The sequence below is a fragment of the Halichoerus grypus genome, chromosome 1, assembly GCF_964656455.1.
Source record: "Halichoerus grypus chromosome 1, mHalGry1.hap1.1, whole genome shotgun sequence".
Classification (NCBI taxonomy): domain Eukaryota; kingdom Metazoa; phylum Chordata; class Mammalia; order Carnivora; family Phocidae; genus Halichoerus; species Halichoerus grypus.
Window position 1 is genome coordinate 71,556,388 of NC_135712.1, and position 6,524 is coordinate 71,562,911.

The window sequence follows — 6,524 nt, forward strand, 5'->3', positions numbered from 1 at the left end:
ATCAGTATCACTTCTGCTTAATTCTTTTGGTATCTTTTTTGCGTATTCATTTTTCAGTCTGAAATCGAGCAGTGATGCTCTTTAAAATCTGAGACATATAATGGTATGAAAGATGGTTAAATATGAACAACTTTAAATTGAATATTGAAGGAAAGTGCCATTTTCCCCTAGGCGTTCATAATTTTTCCCCTTTTAAGTTCCATACAGTAAACACATTATAAGAAACTATAGTAGTATGACAATTTTCTACCTGTGTATTTTATTTTCTTGCTACCCAGCTGTCTTAGCACCATGTTCTATTAGCCAAGTGTTCTGGATACCATGAGAGGTTCTTGGACTATATTGTGGCAAACTAGTTGTTTTATGATGGAAATGATAAGAAGAACTACCATTTCTTCAAAACCTATTATTTGTTCTTGCCCATCATTGTGCTCGGTCTTTATAATCTAATCCTCAAAACAAGCACACAAAGCAAATATTCTTACTAATACTTTGTAGGGAGGAAAAAGCTCTTGGCCAAGTTATTCAGTCTCAGTCTCTCATAAACGCTAAATGACAGGATTCAAATCCAGACCAACTAAATACTACGCTTTTTAAGATACAGAAAATTCTCTCATTTTAGAAGTTGCACCTTACAAATAAACTTTATTTGGATTATTGATAAACATTGTGTGCTTGTAGGAATAATATTTTTCAAGTGTTTAGTTTGAGTTTTTATTTCTTGTTTTAAACTGAAAACTTGGGAATAATTTTATTTTGTTTGAGGTTAACATGCCATTTAGGGAAAATCTCAAAAGCACAGTAATCAGTGGCTATAGAAATCTAAATACATGTGATTTGGTTGCATTCGGCAAGTTTTTTTCTAAGCGTGTTGTTTCAAACTCAGGACATAAGTTTTTCATAGAACTAATACTATGAATTAAGAGCTAAGCTAGTCTATAAAAATGTAACATGTACCTAAACCAGTGTTTTTCCAGTGTGTTCCATGAAACCCTCATCTCATGGTATGTTCCATGGAAGGGAATCCAGGAGCAAATAAGCTCTGCACATAGTACATACTTTATTCCCCTACTTTCTTGGAGATTTAAAATAATGTTGATTATCATATTAAAGAGTCTGAGATATCCTGCATAAACAACCTGTTTTTAAACTACCATTTTCAAATATATTTCACTATAACTTCCTTTCCCTCAAGTAACATAGCAAATAGTAGGGAGCATGATAGTTGGAACTTCCTCCTAAAAGAGGAAGAGAATAATTTACCATTGAAAGAGGGAAGGCTTGGTAGCAATAAGTGCACAGTATCTATAGGTCGTATATAATTTGTTAAACATAAGACTTTAATTTTTGCTACCTTAGGGACGCCTAGGTGGCTCAGTCGTTAAGCGTCTACCTTTGGCTCAGGTCATGATCCCAGAGTCCTGGGATTGAGCCCCATATTGGGCTCCCTGCTCAGCAGGGAGCCTGCTTCTCCCTCTGCCCACCACTCCCCCTGCTTGTGCGCTCCCCCCACCCCCCGCGACAAATTAATTAATTAATTTTTGCTAACTTATGCAAGAAACAGTAAAATACATATCCAGGACAGACAAAGATGTGGTTGATGTGGTTGGTTATAAGCTGCTATACTTTAGTATTTTTTTAATTGAAATATAGTTGACATACGCTATTCTGTTAGTTTTAGCTGTACAACGTAGTGATTTGTCATTTATATACATTACAAAGTGATCACCACCATAAGTCTGTCACCATACGTCGTTATTACAATACTATTGACTGCATTCCCTATGCTGTACTTTACATCCCTGTGACTTGTTTATTTTATAACTGGAAGTTTGTACCTCTTAATCCACTTCATCTGTTTTACCCATCCTCCTGTTCTTCTCCCTGCTGGCAACCACTAGCTCTCCGTATTTATGAGTCTGTTTCTGTTTTGCTTGTTCATTTGTTTTGTTTTTTAGATTCTCCATGTGAAATCATATGGTATTTGTCTTTGTCTGACTTATTTCACTTAGCATAATACCCTCTAGGTCCATTCATGTTGTAACAGATGGCAAGATTTCTTTATTTTTTATGGCTGAGTAATACTCCATTGCATATATATACTGCATCTTTATCGATTGATCTATTAATGGACACAAAGGTTGCTTCCATATGTTGGCTATTGTAAGTAATGCTGAAGTAAACATAGGAATACATATATATTTTTGAATTTATGTTTCCATTTTCTTCAGGTAAGTACCCAGAAGTGAAACTTGTAGTGTTAACATTTTTAATTTTTTGAGGAACCTCCATACTATCCATAGTTACTCATAATGGCAGTACCAATTCACATTCCCACCAACAGTGCATCAGTGCATCATTTGTCCACGTCCTCACCAACACTTGTAGTTCTCTTTTTTTTCATTTCATTTTTTTAAAGTTTTTATTTTAATTCCCATTAGTTATCATACAGTGTTATATTAGTTTCAGGTGTACAATACAGTAATTCAACAGTTCCATGTGTCAGCCTGTGCTCAACACAACAGGTGGTTCTTGTCTTTTTGATATTAGCCATTCTGACTTGTGTGAGGTGATTTCTCATTGTGGTTTTGATTTGTATTTTCCTGATGATTAGTGATATTGAGGATCTCTTCTCGTGACTGTTGGCCATATGTATGTCTTCTTTGGATAAATGCTTATTTAGGTTCCCTGTTTATTTTTTCATTGGATTGATTGTTTTTTTGGTGTTGACTTGTATGAGTTCTTTATATATTTTGGATATTAAATCCTTATCAGATAATATGATTCGTAAATACCTTCTTTTATTCCATAGGTTACCTTTACATTTTGGTGATGGTTTCTTTCACTGTATAAAAAGCCTTTTAGTTTGATGTAGTCCCAGTTGTTTATCTTATTGCTTTTGTTGCCCTTGCCTGAGGAGACAAATCAGGGGGAAAAAAATAATATATATATATATATATATATATATGTATGTATGTGTGTGTGTGTATTTCATATATAATATATATAAATATATATATATATATATATATATATATATATATATATATATATATATAGCTAAGACCAAGGTCCAAGAGTTTACTGCCTGTATTTATAGTTTGGTAAATACTGCCTGTATTTATGGTTTATAGTTTCAAGTCTTACAGTTTTCTAGTCCATTTTGAGTTTGTTCATTTATTTTGATATTTTTGTTGTGTGGAGTCTTATAGGGTTTTCCACATACAGTATTATGCCATCTACGAATTGCGGCAGTCTTCTTCCTTACCAATTTGGATGCTTTTATATCTTTTTTTTTTTTTTTTGTCTCATTGCTGTGGCTGGGACTGCTAGTACTGTGTTGAATAAAAGTGGTAAGAGTGGACATTCTTGTCTTGTTCTTGATTTTAGAGGGAAAGCTTTCAGCTTTTTACTGTTGAGTGTGATGTTAACATTGGGTTTGTTATAAATGACCTTTATTATATTGAGGTATGTTTCCTCTATACCTACTTTTTTGAGATTTTTTATCATAAATGGATGTTGAATTTTGTCTAATGCTTTTTCTGCATCTATTGAGATGATCGTGATATTCATCCTTCATTTTGTTAATATGTTGTATCACATTGATTTGCAGATAATAAACCATCCTTGCATCCCTCAAATAAATTGATCATGCTGTATGAACCTTTGAATGTATTGTTGAATTTCCTTTGCTAATATTTTGTTGAAGATTTTTGCATCAGTATTCATCAGGGACGTTGATTTGCAGTTTTCGCTTTTATAGTATCTTTCTAGTTTTGGTATTAGGGCAATGTTAGCCTCATAGAACAAATTTGAAAGCATTCCTTCCTCTTCAGTTTTTTTTAAATAGTTTGAGTAGGATAGGTATTACTAATTCTTTTTGAAATGTTTGGTAGAATTCACCTGTGAAGCCATCTGGTCCTGGACTTTTGTTTGTTGGGAGGTTTTTGGTTTTTTGTTTTTTGTTTTTGTTACTGACTCAGTGTCATGGCTAGTAGTCAGTCAGTAATCATTTCTTCCTGATTCATTCTTGGAAGATTGTATGTTTCCAGGAATTTATCCATTTCTTCTAAGTTCAATTTGTTGACATATAGTTGTAGTAGTCTCTTATAATCTTTTGTATTTCTATGGTGTTGGTTGTAGCTTCTTCAGTTTTGACTTTGAGCCCTTTTTTTTTTTCCTTTATAAGTCTGGCTAAAGGTTTATCAGTTTTGTTTGTTGTTTCAAAGAACTGGCTCTTCTTTTCACTGATCTTTTCTATTGCTTTTTCAGTTTTTCTTTCATTTCCTTCCACCCTGATCTTTATTATTTCCTTCCTTCTATTAACTTTGGGCTTTGTTCTTTTTCTAGTTCCTTTAGGTGTTAGCTTAGATTGTTTATTTTTGTTTCTTGAGGTAGGTCTGTAAGCTGTGAACTTCCCTCCTAGAACTGCTTTTGCTACATCACACAGATTTTGGAATGCTGTGTTTCTATTTCTACTTGTCTCAGTATTTTTTTATTTCCTCATTGATTTCTTCTTGACCCATTGGTTGTTTAATATCGTGTTGTTTAGCCTCCATGTGTTTTGTTTTTCCACTTTTTGTTCTTGCAGTTGATTTCTAGTTTGATACTGTTGTGGTCGGAAAAGATGCTTGATTTGATTTAGATCTTCTTAAATTTATTGAGATTTATTTTATGGCCTAGTATGATCTATCATGGAGAATGTTCCTGATGCACTTGAATGTGTATTCTACTGTTTTGGAATGGAATGTTCTATATATTATCTGTTAAGTCCATCTGGTCTAATGTGTCATTCAAGACCACTATTTCCTTATTGATTTTTTTTCTTTTTAAGATTTTATTTATTTATTAGAGAGTGAACACGAGCAGGAGGAGGGATAGAGGGAGAAGCAAACTCCCCTTTGAGCAGGGAGCCCAACACGGGACTCAATCTCAGGAACCTGAGATCATGACCTGAGCCGAAGGCAGATGCATAACTGACTGAGCCACCCGGGTGCCCCTCCTTATTGATTTTCTGTCTGCATGATCTAACCACTGATGTAAGTGGGGTGTTAAAGTCCCCTGCTATTACACTTTCCCCTGTATGTCTGTTAATATTTGCTTTATACATTTAGGTGCTCCTCTGATGGGTGCATAGATACTTATAACTGTTCTGTCCTCTTTTTAGATCGATACCTTTATCATCATGTAATGCTCTTCTTTGTCTCTTGTTACAGTCTTTGTTTTAAAGTCTATTTTGTCTGATAAAAGTATTGCTATCCAAGCTTTATTTTTATTTCCGTTTGTATGTAATATACATCTTTTTCTATACCTTCACATTCAGTTTGTATGTCTTTAGGTCTGAAGTGAGTCTCTTGTAGGCAACATATAGATAGGTCTTGTTTTTTTATTCAGTCAGTCATCCTATGTTTGGGTTTTTTTTTTTTTTTAATTGATTTTATAGCCAGCATTTTAATGAGCTGGCTGGGGTTAGGTTCTCTAACTTTCTATCAAGAATGCTAACAACTCCGAGTGTTGGGAAATGGGCCAATGAGTAGAGAGGCCATTTTCTAGGCATAGCACACCATACCACTGACAAAATCACTTGTTGATTTTTGTAGTTCTCTCTTCCTTTATTCTTGCTGTCTTCCCTTATGATTTGATGACTTTCTTTCAGTGTTATATTTGGATTCCTTTTTATTTGGGGGGTATATATTACAGGTTTTTGGTTTGTGGTAACTGTGAAGTTCATATATAACACCCTGTGTATATAGTAGTCTATTTTAAGTTGGTGGTCACTCAAGTTTGAACACATTCTAAAAGCAGTACATTTTTACTCTTCCCTAGTCAGGTCTTATGTAATTGATGTCAAATTTTACATATTTTATTTTATGTATCCCTTAACTGATTATTGTATATATAGTTGGTCATACCACTTTTGTCTTTTAATCTTTATACCAGCTTTATAAGTGGTTGATCCACTACCTTTACCATATGTTTGCTTTAACCACCAGTGAGATTCTTTTCTTTCATCATTTTCTTCTAGCTTTGACCTTTTCTTTTCCGCTTAAACAGGTCCCTTCAACATTTCTTGTAAGGGCAGTTTAGGGGTGATGAACTCCTTTTCTTTTGTTTGTTGGGAAAACTCTATCTCTCCTTCAATTAATTGTCAATGATAACCTTGCCAGATGGAGTATTCTTGATTGTAGAACATATCGTGCCACTCCCTACTGGCCTGCAAACTTCCTGAGGAAAAGTCAGCTGATAGTCTTTAGGTGTTCCCTTATACATAACTAGTTGCTTTTCTCTTGCTGTTTTTAAGATTCTCTCTTTAGTTTTTGACATTGTAATTAGTATGGGCCTTTGTATGGACTCTTTGGGTTCATCTTGTTTGGGGCTCTCTGTGCTTCCTGGATCTTGATGTCTGTTTACCTCCCCAGGTTAGGGGAGCTTTCAGATATTATTTTTTCAAATAAGTTTTCTGCTCCTTTCTCTCTCTTCTTCTGGGATTCCTATAATGGGAATGTTAGTATGATTGATGTTAG